General features: G+C 47.6%; 1 protein-coding gene across 1 annotated transcript in view; it reads left to right on the top strand.

Annotated features, from left to right (window-relative positions):
* The first annotated feature begins 3,937 nt into the window (after window positions 1-3,937).
* Window positions 3,938-22,101, top strand: part of TPPP (tubulin polymerization promoting protein) — a 54,740-nt gene continuing 36,576 nt past the window's right edge. The window contains exon 1 of the mRNA XM_083408028.1: window positions 3,938-4,104. The gene's annotated coding sequence lies outside the window, so the exon portion shown is untranslated. The remainder of the gene's footprint in view (window positions 4,105-22,101) is intronic.

The following is a 22,101-nucleotide window of genomic DNA, read 5'->3' as shown; positions in this document are numbered from 1 at the left end:
GTGACTATTCATAGAAAAGGAACATAAGCCCTTTTGCTAAATAAGTGTAAGAGCTGGTGTAGCATACTGGCTAGGAGGCCAAAGATGCAATAACCCCACTTATTCAGGAGTAATTCTCACTGAATTCAATATGGTTTACTTCTGAGTAGAAATGGTTAAGATTGGGCTATACATACATGAATCAGAGTCCTTCATTCAAATATCTCTTTGGCCACACCAGTGGCATAGCGTGGGGTGTGCAGGGGGGGCCGGCCGCACCGGGCGCAACATCTGGGGGGGGGCGCTCGCACTCGCAGCTCTCTGCCCCTACCTGGCTCACTCACTCTCTCTCACTGCAGTGCTGGCTGTGCGAATCCGATCCGAGCCGCCGGGTCGCCACCCACTGTGGAGGGGAGGGTGTCAGGCATGCGGTGCGGTGCGGAGAGAGAGCAAGGGACTATCTGGGGGAAGGACAGTGCAGGGGGGGGCGTAAATTACTTGCCTTGCCCCGGGTGCTGACAACCCACGCTACGCCACTGGGCCACACACTCACTCGATTGCCTTAGGCCAGAGGTTTTTAATTTTTTGAATCCACGGCTTGCCTGCAGAACTTGCAGCCTCTCACCCTTTTTCAAACAGCCTCCCTTGTGGAGTGCTCCCTCAGCCTCTCTCCTCTCCCCTCTCCTTGGGAGTCCTCTGGGCAGCCGCAACTGCCACCCCTGGTCTCTCAGCTGCCCCTCCACCCCAAAGAGAGGTGACTTCTCACACTGCCCCACAGAGGCCTGGGAAGCACCCCCTGGCCAGCCCCAGAGGCATCATTCACCTGGGGGGGCTTATAGCCAGAGCTGCTGCAACAAACAGCTGTGCAAGCCTTTGGGAGGCAGAGACACAAGAGATCATAAGAGGAGGGAGGAAAAGAAAGAGGGTCAGAGGCCAGTGTTGCCATGGTACCCCTGACCATCCTTCAAGGAACCTGAGGGTGCCATGGCACACTGGTGAAAACCACTGCTTTAGGCACGCTACTTTTCCTGTCTGCATTATGGGGCTAATGCTAATCAATCTGGCACAGTTGTTGTAATGATTGATGCTACAAGGTAATGTATATTACATGCTTTGAATATTCAAAATCACTATACAAATGTTGTGCATTTTTGTACTGCTAATATTGTATACCAGTTCAAATGGAGCTAATTAAACCTTGAATGTGCCATTGTAATCAGAGCAAAATGAAATACAATCCATCCTGCCCTTTCTTACTCTTTTTGATTGGGTGATATGCAGTATTGTATGAGTGGAATTCCCTTCCTATCCTCCTACCTGTAGCCTTTTGCCCTGCCTTCATCAGGGCGTCCCACCTTTACCTGCCACACCTGGCATTTTATGCATTATCCTACTTGTGTAGGGCAAGTGAATGTGGCCTGGGATGGATTCATGGAGCAAATTATGACTTTGGACAGGACTAATTCAGTCCACAGGGTGGCTTTGCCACACTGGTGCCTGGGATATGCCTTGGAAACTGTATATCTGGATTAAGGAGGCAATAAAATGGGACACCATTTTGATAAACACCATGCTCATGCAGGAGCCACACTGGGAGGAGCATGCAGGAGCCACACTGAAGGCACATAAACTGTCACATGGAAGAACCCACAGATAGTTATCAAGGGTTAACTGGTTTAAATTGGCTCCTGATAAATGAAGTAAAGCTTTGGGCAGCAGCAAACAGGCCTCCATCACGCAGCAGGTGAGCCAGTTTAGAATGCAATGGGCCTTTTGCTGGTCCAGCTCTGCCCACTCCCCAACTTCTTTCAGTGGTTTATACAGTGGTACCTCGGGTTACATACGCTTCAGATTACAGACTCCACTAACCCAGAAATAGTACCTCAGGTTAAGAACTTTGCTTCAGGATGAGAACAGAAATCGTGCTCCAGCGGCGCGGCGGCAGCAGGAGGCCCCATTAGCTAAAGTGGTGCTTCAGGCTAAGAACAGATTCAGGTTAAGTACGGACCTCCAGAACAAATTAAGTACGTAACCAGAGGTACCACTGTATTGGCTTCTGTTTGTGGGGATACCCCCAACAGTAGCTTCTACCCACCATTCCAAAAACTGCAGCAAGGAGGGACAACTCTATCTCATCCAAACCCCTTCCAACATTTGCTCTCCCCATTAAAAAACTGATTAAAACTGCTTCACTTCAGATGGGACAGAATCCTAGCTTCCTTTTTGGGGGTGGGCGGGGGGTCCTGTGGTCACTGATGATAGCATTTTTTTATCAGTTGTCTCCCCCTTGTTGCTGAGGATTATATTGTAAACTGCCCCATTATCTTTGGATGAAGGGCAATATATAAATTAAATATGTAACTAAATAAAATAAGATTGCTCTTCAGTTCCGTGTACAGGAGGCTCCCTGTTTTATACATATGCAAAACTGCATCTGTCATGATGTCTTCACAATAGCTAGTGCCAACAACTGGGCAAAAAGCATTCTGCTTAGGATAACTCCCATGAATTTTTATGTATTTCAGAAGTGTTGGTAAGTAAATAGTAAGCAGAGCATGCATTATGGATGAACTTCATTAATGTTTTCTAATGCCAATGGATCACAGTGAATTGTGCCATTAACAGATGAGTCACAGCAGGTATGGGAAACACTGATCAGATTTTTGTTTGTTTTAGTATTCTCACTTTGTATTTTTATGTTGTGAACCACCTTTTGATCTTTGGATGAAGGATGGTGTAACAAACAAGCAAACATATGCTGTAGGTACAGGCAATGCCGTTTTTATGCCAAGCAGGGAAATTGGCATTACTTCGGGGGAAAGTGAATACTGGCTTATAGAAAGTAGGCATCATGGCCTTACCAGTGCCAGGAATGAAATTATGTTTTAAATTTTGCCCTGTTTCCAGGAGGAAAACACTAAATCATGTGAAGCCTGTTATCACTCCTCCCACCCCCACCACACATCACTGGGTACCCTTGTTAAAAAGGCAGAAGTGATTCTGGCAAGGATTCGCAGGACACAGTTTTTTACTTTTTGTAGAGAGGTCCCAACTGGTGGCTCCTTACCCATTTCCTGCCTCCTTTCCCACGTGTCTTGATGGCAGATTAAAAACCATGTTCAATTGGTTTTACAAAGTCAATAAAAGTACACCATGTTGCATAGAACCTGTAGACCCCCCCCGCCCCCCACTCGGGACGTTCGCTGTTTGTCTGGACAAATTAAGTGTTTTACAATGTTGCATTCCTGCAACCTGAGAGATTTCCATTTTTGTGCTACCACTAACTTCGCTGCTTTTAGCAAGTGTAAGCGAAGATCTTTCTTGCTTGAATCTCGACTCTGCGCAGTGGTGTAGCGTGGGTTGTCAGCACCCGGGGCAAGGCAAGTAATTTGCACCCCCTAACCCGTGGATTTGTGCCCCCTAACCCTAACCCCCAGATGTTGCGCCCGGTGCAGCCGCCCCCCCCCTGCACCCCCTACGCTACGCCACTGACTCTGCGGAGTAAAAATAAGAGAGGAGGTTTGGGATCTGGGCTGTCTTGTCATCAGGCTGGTTTTTGCGGGGTGGAAAGGGGGTAAATTCGGGGCTGCGCCACCACGCAGGAAGCCAAGGCCCAAGGAAAGGCTCTGCGCTCGGGCGGTATGTAGGCATGTATGTGTATGGAGTCTCCCGCCCTATTGGTTCAGGACATAAAATTACAATATAAAAAAGACCCCCAGACCTTCTTCGGACTGATTGCGGGAAAGACGGGAGACGCTCCGGGACGCAGCCCCCTGCTGCCCGCGTGGGGAGCCGTGCTCCTCCGGGCCTCGCTCCCCTGCCCGGCGGGCCGTCGGGGGCCGCGGGAGGGCGCGCCGAGGGCCACGGCAGGCGCCTGACTGGGCGGAGTCCCGCGTCCGGCCGGGCAGCGCGCTGGGCGGGCCCCTCGACGGCCCTTCGCCAATGCCGGGCGCGCAGGGCGGAGCCGGCCGGCCGCCTCAGAGCCGCGCTCGCCGCGCCTCGCTCAGCCGCCGCCGCTGCTGCCGCGGACGCTTCTTCTGCCGGGGGCTCCGCGAGTCCGGGGCCGAGAGGGGGCAGCGCGGACGGGCAGGAGCCGAGCGGAGCGGAGCCCGTCCGAGCGCGGAGGTAAGCGGGGCGGAGGAGCGGGGCTTGGCGGGACTGCGCACCTCAGGCAGCGCCGCCTTCCCGGGAGCGCCCGCCAGTTCCGGGTCCCCGGTGGCCTTTTTTGGGCTGCGGCGGCGGCCAGGCAGCCGGCCCCCCGGAGCTCCGCGCCCGCCCGCTGAAGGCTGCGGAGTCCGACCCGCGGGCGGGTGGGAGAGGCGCGCGGGTTGCGCCTGCTGCTGCTGCTGCTGCTGCTGCTGCCGCCTCTGGGCGCCCGCGCCGGGGAAGGCGCTTTTGGCCGGCCGCCTCCCGGGTTGCAAAGCGAAAGCGCAGAGGCATGCCAGGCGGAGGAGGAGGGAGACGGCGCTTTCCCCCTGCTGAAGTTGGCGTCTAAACATTGCCGGGCTTCGCCTCTGACCGCCCTCTTCGAGGGGAAACCCCGGCTGCCTGCTCGCCGCTGCTGCTGCTGTGTTTGCAGCCCTCCCGGCCGGGGCGAAAGGCTCTCGGAGCTCGGGGAGCGGTCGAAACAAACAGGCGAGAGGAGAGAGATGGCATTCTTTGCAATCGCAGGAGCCTTCTTGCATTTAAAGGGACCTAAGATGTGCACCCTTCTGCTCTAATAGATCTTGCTTTAAAACACCGACTCCCTTTCTGCCCCTCAACCCCAGAGAAATCTGAAAGATTTTGCTGGCAAATAAACAGCCTCTTCCTGCAAACAGAAGCTGCGCACATACCCGAGGGGGCTGGATGGTGGCGCCTGGGGGGGGGATGTGTGGATGTGATGGGGGAATCTTTAGGTTCTTCCTAGTTATGGCTTCTAGATTTTTCTGGTGTTTTTCTAGGTGCTTCAGTGTTACGTAATAGATCTTGAAAACTGGAGTGTGTGTCAGACTCGCTGAGGACCCCCTTCCTTCTCTTTGCCCTTCCATTGCAGTGTTTATCTTTCATTTTCTGGGGAAGAAGGTTCCTGAGAAGCAGTTGTCAAGCAAAAGCTGGGTGGCAGCAGCAGCAACTGTGAGGATCCTTGCATGTGTTTCACAAGAGAAAATAAATTATGCACCTTCCCTGGAGGTAGCAGGTGCAATGGAAATGATTCACACTGGATCCTTCGGTTCCACTTTCTGATTTCGTTCCCGCCAGAGGGAGAGCAATATTTACTCATTTCCTCATCATGTTGCTGTCTGTGCACAGCACCTGATCTGGGCTGCAATCCTCAGACCTGGCCATTTCAGAGCAAGCCCCTTGCGTCAGTCAGGAAGATTGCAGAGAGATGGGGCTGGAGGACTGGGACAAACCCCCAAAGCACAGGGGCTCAGGTGGTCTTGTGTCCTCTGCAGCGGGGGGGGGGGGGGGGGAGAGGCAAGATCTGTTGGCACAGGAGTCCCTGAGGACCCTTCCCTGAATTTGCCGCTTTCATTCTTTTACAGCCTTTTGATTTACACAAGTCAATAGAAGTGAAAGGCAGGCATGATTCTACCTTTATACAGTAACCCCCCCCATCTGCCTTCTAGTATGCTGACCAGTGAGGACAAAAGCACTGAGGTGACTGGAACTATATCTTAGTAAATAACTGTAAAGGGTAAATATATCTTGTGTTTTGATGTGTCATGCCCTATCTGGGTGTTCAGAACCACACCACAGGAAGTGTGTGAAGGGGGCTGCGCATGTCTGCACTGTGTCCCAGCAACCCTCCCCCCCCCCAAAGTGCTCTCTGTGTCCTCAGTGAACAGCCAGTCTGACCCTCTGACTTGGAGGCTCTTTGTACAAGTAAAATAAACGATGGCTTGTTGCGGTTATCTGGATGCTAAGGAGAGCCACTCTGCACAAGCTCAGAATCTTTTTATTATTATTATTTCAGGACAGTTGCAGCACTGGAAAACCTCTGGAGATTAGATTATTTTTATTCTGCCTGTTACAGTTTTGGCCTGGTTCTTGCTAAGGTGGCGAAACCTGTGCCTGAAGGGTACCATTTTATAGTGTAGGTGGAGTCTCGTTTAAGGAATGCATTACCTGCACATAGAAAACTGGTATATCAAGGAGAAGACTAGCCTAGAGCCCTTCTCTCATTGGCATGTTGGTTTTCTGTGTGCTATTAACCACCTGCCTGGTTTGTTCATAGGGAAAGAAGAGCAATTTCTTAGTACATTGTAAAATTAAAAACTTTGCAGTACAGTACTAGGGAGATCTAAGTAACCAAAATTTCCATATGATCTTAATACAGATTAGTTTTTGTCTACATGGACAAAGTGGTTCCTCCACTCTTTCAAATGACACTCAAGTGTGGTAGTTCTGAGTTCTATTGTCTATTGTGTCCGGAGACAATAGTTATTTCAGAGAGCTGAAGAGTGATCTCAGATAGGCATCACTGCCAATGGCATGCAAGCTCATCCCACTGTAGTGTCTCTTCATAGGTTTGTAACTTTTTTGGGGGTAATTCAGAAACCTACAAACTGGTTTCTGAATTAGCTTGCCCGCCTTTCATGGGAAATTGCTATATGTACTAACCTTTAATGAAGCCTTCACATGAAGCCTTCATCCAATCATTGTCTTCTTGCATTTTCCCATGGTACTTCCACCTTTTCCCAGGCAGAAGAAGGTCCTCCTTTTCCCAGCTTGTGCTGTACACACAGTTCTGGATGCCTTCAGTGTTACTCTTCCATATTTTGAGAAGTGGGGTGACACATCCAGAAAGGGGGCCTATTGCTGCTCAGCACACATTCATAATAGGATTTCTGGCAGGTGCCATTTCATGACCTTATCTAACTAGGCCTAAACGCATGCCTCTCTGGTCTCTCTAAATGAATGAGAAAATCCATAATGCCTTCACATTACGGTAGTGCACTTGTGTATGTGAGTTTACTGTGGGTTTGTTGCTACTCATGCTTGCAATTTAGTTTTTGCAGCATCTCTATGATGTCCTGCTCATAAAAATGCCACCCCACATCTCCTCCCTTTAATTCGGATTTTTCATTTCTGCCAGTTGTTTTATTTAAATGTATTAGGTATTCCTCAGATTTCAATGGGGAAGAAAATGGGGTGCCATTTTGGTGAGGGTGATACTCTGTGGACACTACAAACAAACATGACTCCAGAGTACTGATGAACCAACAATAAACTCACATAGCTGTATTCTTATTTTTATTTAAACTATTTATTACATGCTCTTGGGTCCATAGCTCCATCAGCGTTGGTGCTGAGTCTCAGTGCCACTGTAGAGAATGCCCTCTCATGTCACCTCGTACTGTATCTCAGGGGATAGAGGTGCAATCAATCTCCTCCTCTGGCCAGCAAAATACGACAAACAGCACATGCAAGCTTGTTAATGTGGTGGGAATCCATAATCTCCCTGAAAAACTGATCCATAGGCCCAGGAGCTGCTTACCCACAACTCTCCTCATCCTCGGCCATTGGCCATGCTTGCTGGGCAGCAACATCTGAAGAGGCAACTTGAGTACTGGCACTTAAGACAAACCTTGGCTTAGTGAGACCATATGAATGTTTGGGATCACACCCGCTTTGCCTGCCCAGTCCTTTTTGCTGCTGCACTGCGCTGTACCAAGGTTTGGCTTGGCTGGTCATCCAACTAGGATTCATGGTTAAGCGCTCTCCTCACTAATCGCAAGCAAGAACAAACGTTCACGGTGCTGTACAGCAGCAAAAAGGACTGGGCAGGAGCAAAGTGCCTGCAAGCTCCTCTCCGGGAGTCCTCATGCTCCTGTAATCTTACTAAGCTGCAGTTTGGTGTAGCTCAGTGTGCAAAACAGGCCACAGAGTAGCTATAAGGATAAGAGGAGAGATGCCCACTTTGGCTGCTTTGAGCTTTATGGTGGTTACCTGGAGCGTTATTCTTTGCTTGCTAAGACTATGCAAACTACCATTTTGCTTTGAAGTGCTCAAAATGAGTTTTTGCAGGAGCCGAACAAGCGTTGCCAGGAACCAAACACAGGATGTTAGCTCTGTACCTGAAGATATTTTGTGCTCTGTTATCTCAGCCTCAGAAAGGCACCCAGCTAGAGAGGATGGTTATGTAGGAGGGGAGATGCAGCATGTGAGCATGAGACATGTACAAACAAAATTGTTTAGAGAAAGCTGTCATGACGAGTTCTCCCGAGAACAGGGAGCCACCTACCTGCCCATCAGCTGATATAGAAATAGTGTCTGATGACTTTCCTGTCCTGCATGTGTCTTGCATAGTGCTCTGTGAGACCCTCTGAAGAAGCCCCTTTCATAGAATCATAGAATCATAGAATCATAGAATCATAGAGTTGGAAGAGACCACAAGGGTCATCGAGTCCAACCCCCTGCCAAGCAGGAAACACCATCAGAGCACTCCTGACATATGGTTGTCAAGCCTCTGCTTAAAGACCTCCAAAGAAGGAGATTCCACCACACTCCTTGGCAGCAAATTCCACTGTCGAACAGCTCTTACTGTCAGGAAGTTCTTCCTAATGTTTAGGTGGAATCTTCTTTCTTGTAGTTTGTATCCATTGCTCCGTGTCCGCTTCTCTGGAGCAGCAGAAAACAACCTTTCTCCCTCCTCTATGTGACATCCTTTTATATATTTGAACATGGCTATCATATCACCCCTTAACCTCCTCTTCTCCAGGCTAAACATGCCCAGCTCCCTTAGCCGATCCTCATAAGGCATTGTTTCCAGGCCTTTGACCATTTTGGTTGCCCTCCTCTGTACACGTTCTAGTTTGTCAGTGTCCTTCTTGAACTGTGGTGCCCAGAACTGGACACAGTACTTTCAAAGCACGGCAGAAGATAGAACTCTGAAAGGGGCTTCCCAAATCCCACCCCTTAATTGTAGTCTCTTCCCAAGTCCCTTTCCTTCGTGGCCAGCACCTTGAAAGGGACTTAAGCAAGACTCGACAATCAGCTGATCCTAGAGAATCCACTCTCCATTTATCCCCCTTGTTTTGTGTCTCTGTGTGCATTTTTTTTATCATTGGTTATCTTGGTGCTGAGATTTGCTAGCATAGGTAGATGACTGAATGTGTAATTAGGATTGGTGTCTTGAATTGCAAAACATGGCTTGCGTATTCTGCATCTCACTGCACCATTTGATTCCTGTTTTCTATAAAGTCCTGAAACATTTAACACTATCCTATATTAGAATGCTAACAGTAGCAGTTTGGAGACTTGAGGTCACATTTACCCCTGTGATATTGGTATCTATCACAGGATAGATGATCCATCTGTACAGTACTGTTGCTTATCCTCAGGCTTGCAAATAACCACTAGCCTACTAGCCTGCTGGAGTGAAAGAATATTTTCCAGCCAACCAGGTTAGAAAGCTTTTGTAAATGAGAGGGCAGTTTATTCTTCTTTTATTTTGGGCTGTCAAAAGGACCCAGCATAGGTGTGCATGAGCTGGGGTGCTAAGGAAAGCTGCTTTGTGCCTTTGCATTTACTCCTGAGAATAGATGCAGGTCTTTGCTATGTTTTGCTAAACCTTGGTCTGACCATTGGAGTTGTTTTATATGTCATTAACAGCACCATTTCTGTTCCTTCAAGCAGCTGAGAATATATGGTCAGGTCAGCTGATTTATTTAGGCAGTTTGGGCTTCTTTCCTCTTTCTTCAGATTAATTCCTGTGTGTTTTGGAAAGAGGCCAGAAAAGTCCGTATAGCAAATTGCTATGATGCTGCCATTTTTACTCTTATTTGCAGTGTACTTTTAAATTTACTTTCTATATTAATGTGCTTTATGCATTATTAGCTTGTTCTATCTGAAAGATACTTTTTATAGGCATTTATCAGCATAGATACTGTATGGGTGAAGTTTATGTAGGTTGATTTTTTTCTATTTAAAAAAACAACAACATTTAACCTGAAATTGATTTCACAGATTTTGTATGTAAATGTGTCATATAATTTCAAATTTTAAACAACATTTCCATTTCCATTTTGTTGGAGGCATGTGGGGAATGTGTAGCATTTGAACAGTAAGTTACTTATTTTAATTTTATAAGAATTTCCGTTACAAAAATGAGAGAAGACTGGCCAGTTTTTCAAGGAGTCCTGTAGCACCTTGAAGAGTGAACATTTTTTTGTGGCATAAGGGTTTTTTGTTTTCTACTTGTAGGGTAGGGTCTACTTCTTAGATTCAGCTTTTTCCAAGCTGAATCAATGAAGCTTCTGACTGTGGTTTATTTTTGATCAGAATTCACCACAAGACCACATTTTAGGCATGTAGCCTCCTTGGTTTACGATAGTGACTTGTTTCCTATTTCCTTCAACAGCCTTCATGACAAACAATCTGACCAGATTATGCTAAAATAAGAAACACTACTTTGCTCTTAGTGCCTAATGAAAAAACCCAAAATTTGGCAAGATAAAAAGTTCACGTGGATTGTTCGTTAACACTTCTGTAATGGTTCTAGGGGTTGCTCATGCGTAAGCCGGTGCAAACACCTGGCTGGGTTGCCTGAGTGAACCTTTTCTGTCCGGACAGCCACTCACCCGTGGCTGTCTCAATCGCTGGCAGAATCCGTCAGTGGGCGTTTCTTAAACTTCTTCCAGCAAAGAAGCTCTTTGACGCCTAGTCTCCTCCTACTCTCTCTGCGCGAAAGCCTTCTGCGCAAGGAGGGCGTGGGCAGCGGAGGACCTCTACTCTCCCCGCTGGTCCCCGGCAAGGAGTCATGGGACCGCCTCGCCGCTTCCCCCATCTGCCCCCCTTCTCCACTGGTGCTACGCTGATTCTCTTCCCCAGAAGACGGGCTGCCTCTCCCAATCCCGGGACGCTCTCCAGAATCCCTCTGGATTTTGCTCTCTCCCTCCGGCACTGATGGCAGTTCCCTGACAACTTCCATAAGCTCAAAAATGTTGGGGATTTTTAATTTTAAAAATGAACAAAGGTTCACAAGGGCAGGTTGTGGAAATGCTTGTGTGTGAAATCATATGAATCACCTCAAAACTACATGGATTGGTAGAGTAGCAAGCTAGCTAGGCCAAAATCCTTATTCCATTTGCAGACAGGAGATACAGAAGAGCCCTAGTGAGCTGAGGTCCAATTCACACATTGTGGTTTTTCTGGTGTACGCCTAAGATGCTCAGAGTGTGCACCTAAAGCCTGATCTGTTTTTGCAGATACATATGTCATACATTTGTCAGATTGCAGCTCCCTTTTGAGCGGCAAATCCAGGTTTGTTTCTTTGTCAGACGCGAAGCTCCCTTGAGTGTCCCTATCGGACTTCCAGACATAGATACCAAACAAATGCAGCATCCCCTGGGACTGTAAACACCAACTATTTAACAGGTTGGATTCTGACAACCAGTATTCCTATGCACTGGCAACTGGTCAAAAACCTCATGCAGTTGATCTCATGGAGAATTTTGGCCTCCACCAAAGAATGGCTCCCTTCACTCTTGCTTGCAACAGCCGTGCTCAGCACAGAGTGAGAGAAACATCCCAGCAGAGACAGTCTTCTCTTAAGACTATAGAGCCCGGTCTTGGCTGGGGAGGGCGGGGTATAAATAAAAAATTATTATTATTATTATTATTATTATTATTATTATTATTATTAGACTATAGGAACTTATTTGCTGGATCACATCAAGGGGCAGCTTTGAAAAGAGTTCTGCTTTTAGCAGTGCCCAGATGTCTAGATGCTCACAAGCAAGGTCTCCACTTATTGCTTGCCTTCAGTACCACCCCTGAAGATAAGTCAGGCATGTCCACTTTCAACTTGTGTCCAGCCCTGGCAGCTGCAAGAACAAACTGGGACAACAGACTGACAGCACTAGCTGGGTTTGGATTGCAGGGACCAGACCTGAGAGTCATCTACATCAGCCTTGGGTCATCTGGAAGGGCCAAATATTCCATCAGCTGATAGGCCACCAAACCATTAGAAACATTTCCCCATCTGACATTGTCCCACAATGTGGTGACTCTGCAAAACTGACTTCTCCCTTGGAAAGCTGGTTCTTCACCCTGGGTTCACCCCAAGGCACCCTTCATGCAATCTTGTCAAGCTTCACCAAAAATTAAATTTGGGTATCAGCAGGACATTTTTCAGCCCAAACTCACTGGAAGTCAGTTTGGCACCTTTCAGAGAAAAAGGGAGGCAGTCATGGTGAGTTTTGGCACCTCTTTTTCTAGAAAAATAGCACTAGATATCAGAATTTTATGGTTTCTAGCCCCCCACCCCAGCTCCACAATTAGAAAAAGGCTTGCAAACAGGCACTTGCCTGGTCACCTGTGGTGAGTAAGGATCAGTGGCAATGATCAGGCATGGAAGTGCTGCAGATATTGGTGGCTCTTCTTCTTCAGGCTGATTAAGGTAATCACACTTCAGCTTTGTGTTCATTTCCACCTCAGTGTTGAAATGGGATAGAGCACAACTGTTTAATTAACTTGTAACAATATTCCATAGAACTGAATTTAACAAGGTGGGGACGGAGTGGGGGATTAAACGGTCAGATTGCAGAAATTTAATAGAGCCAGGAAAGTGAAACTGACACCCTGAAATCTCTCTCTGATGTCTTCAAGCAGTCACCACCTCTTCAATTTGCCTCTGACACACACACACACACACACACACACACATGGAGCAGCTGTGCAGCACCCTAGAGCTGTACAGGGCAGCTGTTCAGAGCTCACTAAAAGAAACAGTGGTCCTTTTCTTTATCACTGCTAATGTTTACTACGAGACCCAGGGATGCGTTTAAAGTCATCCATGTCAATGCTGATCCTTTGTGACACCATTTGGTTGCAACAGGGGATGATGGCCTGGCTGCTCTTCAATAGTCCAGGGCACATACAGCATCTAGTTTCATGCAGGATTTTCAAGCAAATCCTGAAGGCCTTTTGCATTAGAGTTTTGGGTGGTTCCTTTCTAATTTGCCATCTAATAAAAACCAAAAACAGATTATGTCCAGTTTCGGCAATGCCTTTATCTGGAAGCTCTTGGGGGGGGGGGGCTGTGTTCATACAGAATGAGTGGCCAGCCTTCCCTCTTGGAGCTGGGCAGGGTTTACTTGCTGCTCCGTTCGTCTGCTGCCATTCCTGCAAGGAGCACACACCTTTCCCCCCTTTCATTCTCACAACAACTCTGTGAGGTCGGTTAGGCTGAGACAAAGTGACAAACTCAGCTTTACTAGCAAGTGACATGGTTAAGCAAAGATATTAACCCAGCAGCAGCAGGGCTTCCTCCTCACTGGCCCGCAGTAGCTCTCAGGATCTTTCGTTGAGACCGGTCAGGTTGTTTCTTATTGAGCAAGTCTCAGATTCTTTGCCTTATAGGCGCTTTTGCCTTTGTCACATTTTGTTTGGTGCTATTTGCTAAACTGCACAGACAAAAAGACTATTCAGGCCGATCTCGGATGGACCACAGTTTTCACAGATCAACCGATCCTTTCCCCTTGCATGAAGCACCTCTGTTGACACCACATAGGTAGCTCTCAGGGTACTTTGGGATGTTTAGCCAGATAGGGCAATGGGAACGTGCAGTCACACTCACAAAAGTCCCACAAGCTTCAGTCCGACGTTCAGCATCTCTATGAAGCTTCTGGGTGGCGGGGGCGGGGCAGAATTGAAAAAAACAACAACGCTGTTGTTGTTGTGTTGTTTAGTCGTGTCCGACTCTTTGTGACCCCATGGACCAGAGCACGCCAGGCACTTCTGTCTTCCACTGCCTCCCACAGTTTGGTGAAACTCATGTTAGTAGCTTCGAGAACACTGTCCAACCATCCTCTGTCGTCCCCTTCTCCTTGTGCCCTCCATCTTTCCCAGCATCAGGGTCTTTTCCAGGGAGTCTTCTCTTCTCATGAGGTGGCCAAAGTCTTGGAGCCTCAGCTTCATGATCTGTCCTTCCAGTGAGCACTCAGGGCTGATTTCCTTCAGAATGGAGAGGTTTGATCTTCTTGCAGTCCATGGGACTCTCAAGAGTCTCCTCCAGACCATAATTCAAAAGCATCAATTCTTCGGTGATCAGCCTTCTTTATGGTCCAGTTCTCACTTCCATACATCACTACTGGGAAAACCATAGCTTTAACTATACGGACCTTTGTTGGCAAGGTGATGTCTCTGCTTTTTAAGATGCTGTCTAGGTTTGTCACTGCTTTTCTCCCAAGAAGCAGGTGTCAACAGTGTTACCAATATGCAAATGACCCCCAGCTTTATGCCAGCATTTCATCAGAATTAGGAGATGCTGTTGAAGTGCTGGACCAGCTTCTGGTCTCAGTTATGGGCTGGATGAGGGTCAGTAAGCTGAAAGCAAATCCCAGGAAGTCTGAGGTTCTGTGGATCAGTGGTTTATAAGTTTGGGAATTAGGGAGTTGGCCAGTTCTGGATGGAATAGTGCTTTACCTGAAAGACCAAGTTTGCAGCTTGAGAGCACACCTTGATTCCACATTATTGCTGGAGGAATGCCCCTGCCATGTCCAGCTGGTCTGTCCAGCAATGGTCATTCCTGAACTAGAACATCTTGACCTCAGGTACCCATGCACTAATGTCCTCCAAATTTGATGACTGCAATGTGCTTTACGTGGACTGGCCTTTCTGGCTGCTTGACAATGTGAGACAGGGCATTGTTAGCGGTGGCCCCCTGATTATGAAACCATGACCTCATTTAGCACAAGATGAAAACTGTTTTGTTTACCCAGGCCTTTGAAATGTAATCAGCCTTCTTGCTGACAGTGTTACTAGGAACATAGTCAGCTGCCTCCTGTAGAGTCGGATCATTGCTCTGTTTGGCTCAGTTTTGTCCACACTGAGTGGCAGTGGCTCTCCAGAATTTCTGACTGAGTTTTCCCCCTGTGCTGCCCATAGAATCATAGAATTATAGAATCATAGAGTTGGAAGAGACCACAAGGGCCATCGAGTCCAACCCCCTGCCAAGCAGGAAACACCATCAGAGCACTCCTGACATATGGTTGTCAAGCCTCTGCTTAAAGACCTCCAAAGAAGGAGACTCCACCACACTCCTTGGCAGCAAATTCCACTGTCGAACAGCTCTTACTGTCAGGAAGTTCTTCCTAATGTTTAGGTGGAATCTTCTTTCCTGTAGTTTGGATCCATTGCTCCGTGTCCGCTTCTCTGGAGCAGCAGAAAACAACCTTTCTCCCTCCTCTATGTGACATCCTTTTATATATTTGAACATGGCTATCATATCCCCCCTTAACCTCCTCTTCTCCAGGCTAAACATGCCCAGCTCCCTTAGCCGTTCCTCATAAGGCATCGTTTCCAGGCCTTTGACCATTTTGGTTGCCCTCCTCTGGACACGTTCCAGTTTGTCAGTGTCCTTCTTGAACTGTGGTGCCCAGAACTGGACACAGTACTCCAGGTGAGGTCTGACCAGAGCAGAATACAGTGGCACTATAACTTCCCTTGATCTAGATGCTATACTCCTATTGATGCAGCCCAGAATTGCATTGGCTTTTTTAGCTGCCGCGTCACACTGTTGGCTCATGTCAAGTTTGTGGTCAACCAAGACTCCTAGATCCTTTTCACATGTACTGCTCTCAAGCCAGGTGTCACCCATCTTGTATTTGTGCCTCTCATTTTTTTTGCCCAAGTGCAATACTTTACATTTCTCCCTGTTAAAATTCATCTTGTTTGTTTTGGCCCAGTTCTCTAATCTGTCAAGGTCGTTTTGAAGTGTGATCCTGTCCTCTGGGGTGTTAGCCACCCCTCCCAGTTTGGTGTCATCTGCAAATTTGATCAGGATGCCCTTGAGTCCATCATCCAAGTCGTTGATAAAGATGTTGAATAAGACCGGGCCCAAGACAGAACCCTGTGGCACCCCACTAGTCACTCTTCTCCAGGATGAAGAGGAACCATTGATGAGCACCCTTTGGGTCCGGTCAGTCAGCCAGTTACAAATCCACTGAGTGGTAGCATAGTCAAGACCGCATTTTACCAGCTTCTTTACAAGAATATCATGGGGCACCTTGTCAAATGCCTTGCTGAAATCAAGGTAGACTACATCCACTGCGTTCCCTTCATCTACCAGGCTTGTAATTCTGTCAAAAAATGAAATCAGGTTCGTCTGACATGACTTATTTTTCAGAAATCCATGCTGACTATTGGTGATCACAGCATTCCTTTCTAGGTGCTCACAGATTGTTTGCTTGATGATCTGCTCCAGAATCTTCAATGTGCTTTACGTGGACTGCCCAGAAATGCCTAGGATGGAACTGTGTGTAAAGTAGATGCTCTACCATTGAGCTACGACACTTCCCATCATGCATGTTGTTTTTGTGTTAATGCTAGTTTGTATTGTTGTGCTGTGTTACTTTGTGCAACCGTTGGAAGAAAGGGTGGGAAATAAATACATCTCTTGCAAAGCAGATATAGTTTCATAGTTGTTTTTTTGCAGTGTAGGGAAAAGCATGTTATGTAGCATTTTCTTATTTTTGATTACTCTCTGCAAATGTCTTATAGGGAGCTTAGGGCAGCTGCATAGCTGGACCTGCTTTGGTCTCCCCAGAGTGGTAACAGAGACAAGTCAATTTGGAAAGAGGTTCTTTATGGAACTACAAAACCCCCATGTAAACTAACATGTTGTATCGCCCCCCCCACCCCCACCCCGGTCCCCAGCCATTATAAAATGCCCTCTGAAAAATCAGTAAATTCTCTTTAGGATTTCCTTTCCTAAAGGGAGCCTTGGATAACCTGTGTTCTGAGAAGAACTGCAGCAGCTGACAGTAAAATCAACTGTGTGTGTAGCGTAGAAACATGTCTCTTAATTCAGCCCTGAGCAGAACTGAGAAACAGGCTGCATTAACGCTGATTCTTACTGATGCTTATAAAAATTGGGCCAGAGATGCATTCACAGTGATGGCCTTAAGCTAATCATCCTCTGAATTAAGAGAAAACAACTATTCTCCTGCGCCTGCCCAGCCCATCCAGTTTTTCTGAGTATGCTTTGTCAAAAGATGGAATGAAAATACCAATATACTGTAGGATACTGTTGTCAGGAAATTTCTCTGTGCAAGCCCTCTATGAAATGAGCAGGAGCTGCTTGCACAAGGACACACAAACTGTTGCTGATTGAATTTGATGCCCACATCTGCATTGGGTGGGAATGTCTGTTCCCATTTAGTATTGCAGGAACACATACAGTAGTAGTAGTAGTGGGACCCTCCAGTTTTTAAGCATATGGGGGAAAACTATCCATTCCTTTCCTCTCCACTCCCTGTATTCTCAGCAGCCAAAGCAATGGTGGGAGTTTGCAGTGGAATACGTGGTCCGGGCTTCCTGTGTGTTCGACCACAAACTTGAGGGGGAAATTGCCAAAACTGAGCAAACTGCTCATTTTTCAGAATTCCCCATCTCTCCTGCCTTTGCATATTGCAGAACTGGTACAAATCAGGGTGTAGCTCTTATTCTGATAGATGCCTGATATGCAACTTTCCTTTATTGTGCATTTCCTGGTAAGTTCTTGACTATTGCAGACTGACATTGAGGATGACAGTTCAGAAACTTCAGCCGGCCCCAAATGCAGCTGTGCGGCCTTGTCAGGAACTATCTATGAGGAGCACCCTAGTGAGTTGTGACCACAGAATAGGATTATAGGTTTAGTGCTAAATTATTGCATCTGAGGCACAGTTGACCTGTTCCAGAAAAAAACTAAGTTTGGAGGTGGCTCCCCTTCTAGCGAATTCTTTCCCCAGAGTAGATTTCCTGGTTGATTCAATTAGTGCTTTAAGAGAGACATTAAATGCATTTTCTACCAGGCCTCTTAAGATTTCAACTGAATATTAGTTTTAAACATGGGGTTTGTAACAAATATTGGTGTGTGGAGTGTTCCTATTCAAGGTTTCCTGACAGTGAGTCAGACCTGCTCTTTTCCAGGATACCCTTTTTTCTGTGTTTTGTGGCCAAAGCATGCTCAGCCCTCGTTGGATCGCTGGGGTCTTTTTGCTTTTGCCCCCTTAAAGGTAAAGGTACCCCTGCCCGAACGGGCCAGTCTTGACAGACTCTAGGGTTGTGCGCCCATCTCACTCAAGAGGCCGGGGGCCAGCGCTGTTCAGAGACACTTCCGGGTCACGTGGCCAGCGTGACATCGCTGCTCTGGCGAGCCAGAGCCGCACATGGAAACGCCGTTTACCTTCCCGCTGGTAAGCGGTCCCTATTTATCTACTTGCACCCGGGAGTGCTTTCGAACTGCTAGGTTGGCAGGCGCTGGGACCGAGCGACGGGAGCGCACCCCACCGCAGGGATTCGAACTGCCGACCTTTCGATTGGCAAGCCCTTAGGTCACCCAAAAAACCTTTTGCACTTCTTCAAACCTTGGAGTTTCCCTGAGCCGCCTGGTCTCTTTCTTAGCTGCGTAAGGATCCACACTCAGAGAATGTGTTTGCTATTAGCATATATAGGATCCTGTCTCCAATTGTTATGATATATAGTGTCCTTCCAGCTGCATCGTTCGCTGCTTCTTGGCAGATTTTATTGTGCTTCTTTTTATCTAATGTTGTGAGACACTTTGAGGACCTTGGCTGACAGAAGGTGGAAATTAAAACCTTTATATACGAACCATTTCACTTGCAAAGGTTTGTAATTCTTGTTGGTTGAGTGATACTGGGGGGGAAATTGTGTGACCCTAAATTGCTGCAGTCTCAGCAATTTACATACATTGTGCCTGATGAACCCTGGCTGGAACAAGTATCCGTTGTACAGTGACTAGAATAAATTGTACAACCACTATCCTTACCCGGCCGTTACCCACTTCCACCCTTATCTGTCCTGACATGATCTCTGTAGTTGATGGACTTGTTGTCCTCTGTGCCTGTCTATGCTGGAAACAAGACTTCCATTGTACTCCTGACTATGCTCTGTCTGCTCTGTCTAAAATGGAAGCCTGTCACTTGACAGGTGTCATCAGACGTGTCATCTGAATGTCTTCTTCTTGGGCAGAATGCTTTGGGAGGTTTTAGGTGGGAGAGGCTACCAGGAAGCCCACACTGTTGAGCATTAGGATTGCTTCTGTTGCTGGTTGTGCTAGCAAAGATGATGGCCACAAAATTTAAAAGCAAGTGTCATGGGAAGATAATGTTGCACACTTCTTTTCATGCCTGACGAACTTCTGGGGTTTACTCACACCAAGGACCAGAGAACTCCCTGGGCCAGATTCCAGCCTCAGTCCCTGAGCTCCTCCTCAGAAGCCCAGACGATGCTGGACAGGAGGTACATTGGGGAGACAGAATCTTCCATGGGTGATAATTTCTAGGATGAAAAGCTCCTGGCAGAAATAGCAGCTATGGTGAATCAGTAGTACCCTATGCATTATTAGAGCAGAGGTGAATTAGAGCAACTTCCGGGAGTTTGTGGGAAGAAGAGTGATAACTACCGTATTTTTCTGTGTATAAGACTAGGGTTTTTTCCTTTAAAAATATGTTTAAAATTGGGGGTCATCTTATACATGGATACTCTCCCCCCATTTTCTTTATTTGGAGACCCCCAAAACAGGGCGCGTCTTATACGCGGGGGGGGGGGTGCTGGTCCAGGGGGGAGATTACCGTGGGGCGAGGTCCAGGACCTGAGTTGAGGGTCGGCAGACAGTCCTCCACGGGCGAAGCGGGTTCCACAGCGAGGAGCCGGGCAAGAACAGCAACTCTGGGGGAACCGGACTGGGTGCTGGCCGAAACAGCTCTTCAACGACATTGCTCCCGCAACCTGGGACCAGGCTGACTCGCCTTTATCTTCTCTGAGGCCAGGGGCGGTCCCGGCCCCCAGGTGACCCGCCTCTCCTGGCCTTAAGGCGAGCACTCCTCCTGGGAGAAACCAGTTCCCTCCGCCTCTCTGCCCTGAGCCTCTGCAGTTCAGGAGAGGCTGAAGGGTTACTGGACCCAAGGGGAGACTCACCTGTAGGCACTGAGTCCTCAACCACCTCCGGAGCCAGAGTGGATTCACCTGGTGCCTGCTCTTGAGGATCCGGCACAGGTGCAGGCGCTTCAGAAACAAGGCCCTGCCCCAGCTCAGCCGGCCCTGGAGGCGGGGACTCCTGTGCAGGCTGGGATTCCTCTGGTTCAGCCTCTGAATCAGATTCCCAGGCCATCACAGGGTGTCTTATACACGGAAAAATATGGTAATTGTGGTTGATAAGGTACAAAGACTAGAAAAATACAGCAAACCTATAAACATACTGTAATTTTAAAAGCCTAAATAGTTAAAATAGCCACGCAGAATATTTGCAATAGGTCACATAGGTTTTTCTTGCTTGGCAGATATAAAGGAGGGAAGAGTAGCTCAGAGTTTTGGGGAGGGGTTTTCAAAGCAGGTGGGGATGTTGTGTGGCTCACCTCGTAAAACTGACCCCTGCTTAGCAGGGCAGGTTGCATGATGGTGGTTTACCTGAAGATCATAATTGTTCTAATGTTGGGAGACACTCACAGAGTAACCCTTACTCAGATGTAAGTCCTGTTGAGTTTTGCAGGGTGTACTCCCTGGGATGTGTACCCAGGATAGTAGCACCTACAGTTTTTGAAATTTGCTGGGGATGTTGGTGGACCACTTAAACTTTTTGTTGTTCAAAAAGATCAAAGTACATGCTGTACATCACACACTTTCCCACCCCACTCCTTCAGTGCTGGCATTGTCAAAACTAGTGATGCTTTATGAAAGCGTGGGCTGGAAAATGCTTAGGGAGAAACTGGCAGACTGTTCCAGTGCCATGTTAGGAACATGACAGGCCATTGCCAGGATCTTGACCTGTATTTTCAGAAAAATGAAGTAAGTGAGGGCAAAGTGCACATATTCTTGACTGTTCTACAGCCTTCTTAGGTTCCTGAATAGAATTTGTAGAATAGAGCTTGCTTGAGAACTTCTGCTTGTAACATAACCAGTTTGAGACAGTGGCCAGATTGCTGAATGTTGCCTTCATCTCCCCTATGGTTTCTTGAGCAGTGAAGAATTTTTAATGGGCTAGTAATGCCTGTGGATTTACCGTATTTTTCGCCCTATGGGACGCACTTTTCCCCCTCCAAAAATGAAGGGGAAATGTGTGTGCATCCTATGGGGCGATGCAGGCTTTCGCTGAAGCCTGGAGAGCGAGAGGGGTCAGTGTGCACCAACCCCTCTCACTCTCCAGGCTTCAGGAAGCTATCAGCAAGCCTGGGGAGCCCGCGGGAGTTCCTGCAGGGCTCCCTAGGCTGCAGATAGCAGCCTGCTGCCTGGAGCACGGGGCGCGCTGAAACAGAGCGTCCCGCGCTTCGGGCAGATATCCGCGGCTGGGGGGGGGGAATAATTTTTTCCCCCTTTATTTCCTCCCCCCAAAAAACTAGGTGCGTCCTATAGGGCAAAAAATACGGTATTTCCCAGGCTATCTAAAAAAAGAATAACATGCCTATGGTAATCTTACTGTTGCTCAGATACTGGTATGAATAATTTGATCCCCCCAAAAATCCTTTTTTTATATATAAAAAAATACATTTCTTGTGAACAGATTTTGTGGTTTGGACAGCTGGCATGACTGCCTCCCCAGAGTAATTCAGTGCCACTGTCAACTGTATGGGTGGCTCTCACTGCCGCCTCCTCCTCCTCCTCCTTCTGCTGCTGTTGCTGTTCCCTGCTTGTCTGGGAAAGGCTGCTGTGTCATCCATGGCTTTCCCCCTTGTATTTGGAGATTACAGGATGAGACCCCATGGAGAAAACAGGGAGACGGAACAGGGCTTCCCCCTCCCTTCTGTTCATCTGCCTCATGGGCCTTTGCACGGGCCCCTATCCTGCACTTTCCCCCCATATACTGCTGCTCACACTGCCTTTACCTGGTGCAGGCACCTAATTAAGACTGTTTGCTTGGGCTTACAGAAGCAGAATAACAATTCCCTTGAAAGGAACTACTGAAAATTTTAAAAATATTAATCGTTTTTCCAAAACTGCTAATGAAATTCACCCTAAATGCCATCTTAGGCTTGACACTCACACATACATACTTTGCTTGATCTCTCCTTGCTTGAGCTCTCAACGCTTCCTGGTTGGCACTTGAATGAAAAACAGAAACTGAAAGGCAGATAAAAGATATGAGAGTTCTGTCCATGGTGTTAGGTCTCTGAAGGCTGAGGCCTAGTCTTC

This window comes from Podarcis tiliguerta (genome assembly GCF_965153285.1).
Source record: "Podarcis tiliguerta genome assembly, chromosome: 13".
Classification (NCBI taxonomy): Eukaryota; Metazoa; Chordata; class Lepidosauria; order Squamata; family Lacertidae; genus Podarcis; species Podarcis tiliguerta.
Note: the sequence above shows the minus strand (reverse complement) of the source record. Positions and strands in the feature narration are given on the sequence as shown.